This window comes from Myotis lucifugus, unplaced genomic scaffold (genome assembly GCF_000147115.1).
Source record: "Myotis lucifugus unplaced genomic scaffold, Myoluc2.0 scaffold_468, whole genome shotgun sequence".
In the NCBI taxonomy this organism is placed as follows: Eukaryota; Metazoa; Chordata; class Mammalia; order Chiroptera; family Vespertilionidae; genus Myotis; species Myotis lucifugus.
This window is the reverse complement of record NW_005871516.1, coordinates 420,972-424,034: the sequence shown is the minus strand read 5'-3', so window position 1 is coordinate 424,034 and position 3,063 is coordinate 420,972. Positions and strand designations below refer to the sequence as shown.

General features: G+C 48.5%; 1 pseudogene; it reads right to left on the bottom strand.

The window, feature by feature from the left end:
- Positions 1–10: 10 nt before the first annotated feature.
- LOC102417239 lies at positions 11–543 on the bottom strand (annotated as a pseudogene).
- Positions 544–3,063: the final 2,520 nt, after the last annotated feature.

Below are 3,063 nucleotides of genomic sequence, written 5' to 3'. Positions count from 1 at the left end.
GCTTGTGAATTTCAGATATCATCATCCTCTTCTTCATCCTGAGAAGCTCCTGCCCCGTTTAGATGCACTGGCTGAGGCAGCAACAAGCTGCGCTTGTTGGACAGCTTGCTGCAGTTGAAGCCATCCCGGCTGGGCCAGTTGTGCTTGTTGCTGTCTAGCTTTGGCAAACAATTCCTGCTGTTGTCTCAATAACTCTTCTTCAGGAATGCCAAGGTTTTCCAAACGAGAACTGGCCTTTCTTCTTTTTAATGCTACCGTCTTGCAGTCTCGTAAAACTTCTCTTGCTTCACTGATATAAGAGCCGAAGCCCAAACTGTCAAGGGCTTGAATGACATGCTCCGGAGAGATGTTCTTCTTGGCCGACTGGTTGCAAATCTCCTTGGCTTCCGAAGAGATGAGGTGAATGAATTCAGTGCAGCCGTTCAGCACCAGCTCCCGGACATCGCTGGCCACCCGCACAGTGGGGAGAGTCTCTTTGATCATCTTATTGACCGCAGCTCTGGGAAGAGTCGGATGATCGTCGTTGCCGGAGGAGGAAGCCATGGTCTCTTCTGATCTCGCCTCGCCTTCAGACAGCTCCCCAGTCCTGGTCCACTCACTCCTCCACAAAGGTTTTTCCAAAGGTCGCCCTCGGAACCACCTCCGTGTACCCCCAGAGAGGAGGGCGCTGTCGCCCAGCCGGTCCCCAGTGGCGCCGGAGCACAGGCAGGTCCGGGGACACAGGCTAGGGACAGAGTCAGGCACCAGGGAAAGGGCACTGGGGGCCGCTGTGAAGGTTTGCGGGAAGCTGTCTGGGTCTTGCCCCAGCAGGTCCAGAGGTTCCCAAAGGTGTGGACGGAGTCAGCGTTCAGTTGATCAGCACAGCAAGGTTCTGTCTTTACTGTTACATCTGTATTTATACCGGTTACTCTATCCTTCTATTAAGCTACAAGGAAGTAACTGAAGGAGATTATCCTAGGTAAAGATTATGTAGCTGAAGCGTGATTGTAGTTAAAGTGATTAGGTACCCACCTGGCACTTAGTTAAGGGGTTTTATTCCCTCCCTAACTCCAGGGAAAAATCCCCACCTGGAGAAACAACCTTTCTCGGAGAGGTGACCTTGGTTCAAACACATAACGCTGAAAAAGGGGGAGCAAACATATTAAGAACAGTATGCCATATATGCCAAGTCCCTTGAAACATATGCGGTGCAGATGTTTCTTCCCTGCAGCGACTGTGTCAAGCAGCATGGATGGACCGGCTTCCATCAGGAGGCCTCTCCCAAAACCCTTTCAGAGGAGTGAGTTTTCAAATGCATATCTCAGGTCTCCCTCTCCCGCCTCAAACCTGACCCTTCTTAGATACCAGGATTAAAGACGTGCATCTCACTCTCTTTAACATTTTCAAGGCATATGATACGAGTAATCTTCCTACACTTGATGGTAGTCCAAAGGCCCAGAACTGAGAGTAACCTTCCTAAAACTAAAATCTGATCATTGCCCTAACCGGTTTGGCTCAGTGGATAGAATGTTGGCCTGCGGACTGAAAGGTCCCAGGTTCGATTCCGGTCAACGGCATGTACCTTGGTTGTGGGCACATCTCCAGTAGGGGGTGTGCAGGAGGCAGCTGGTTTCTCTCTCATCCATGTTTCTAACTATCCCTCTCCCTTCCTCTCTGTAAAAAATCAATAAAAATATATTTAAAATAAAATAAAATCTGATCATGGTGCTTCCCTCCTTAAAACAGGTAATGCTCTTATCTGACCATAAGGTCTTAATCTCTTTTATTTTTTAATATATTTTTATTGATTTCAGAGAGGAAGGTAGAGGGAGGGATAGATAGAAACATCAATGAAGAGAGAGAATCTTTGATTGGTTGCTTCCTGCATGCCCCCCACTGGGGATCAAGCTTGCAACCCATGCATGTGTCCTTGACCGGAATGGAACCTAGGATCCTTCAGTCCACAGGCCAACGCTCTGTCCACTGAGCCAAACCAACCAGGGCAAGGTCTTAACCTCTTTTCCTTTTAAAAAAATATATTTTATCAATTTTTTTACAGAGAAGAATAGAGAGTTAGAAACATCGATGAGAGAGAAACATCGATCAGCTGCCTCCTGCACACTCCCCACTGGGGATGTGCCCACAACCAAGGTACATGCCCTTAACTAGAATTGAACCTGGGACCCTTCAGTCTGCAGGCTGACGCTCTATCCACTGAGCCAAACTTGTCAGGGCAAGGTCTTAACCTCTTAACCTGATTCTGTCCATGTTTCCAGGTTCTTCTCTCCTATTTCTTTCTTGTGTTTTTGTGGTTTTTTTTAACTTCTTTTAAAATATTTTATTGATTTAACATAGAGGAAGGGAGAGGGATAGAGAGTTAGAAACATCAATGATAAAGAAACATCGATCAGCTGCCTCCTGCACAGCCCCTACTGAGGATGTGCCTGCAACCAAGGTACATGTGCTTGAGCGGAATCGAACCCAGGACCCTTCAGTCCGCAGGCAGACGCTCTATCCACTGAGCCAAACTGGAAAGTCACATGCCCAGGTTGTGGACTTGATCCAGAGTGTGGGGCGTGCAGGAGGCAGCTGATCAGTGATTCTCTCATCAGTGATGTTTCTCTCTCTCCCTCTCCCTTCCTCTCTGAAATCAACAAAAATATATTTTGAAAAAAACAAACACAGACCTCAATTCCTCAACCACAATAAGGGTGTGAAGCCATAGGGCCTGCCTGTCCCAGTGTCCAGCAGAAGGCAGCGTGCCAGCCACCCAATCCTGGAGGGGCAGGTGTGGTCTTGCAGTCTCCCCGGGCTGTGGCCTGGGGCTTCAAGCCTACGTGCCTGGCTGGGTCACATGTCAGGGACATTGTTCTAGCAGGAAACACTTTATTTAAAAGTATATTTTTTAATTGATTTCAGAGAGGAAGGGAGAGGAAGAGAGAGAAACATCACTGATGAGAGAGAATCAATGATTGGCTGCCTCCTGCACTGCCCCCCCACTGGGGATCGAGCTTGAAACCCCGGCATGTACCCCCGGACCAAAATTGAGCCGGGACCGCTCAGTCCACAGGAGAAGCTCTGTCC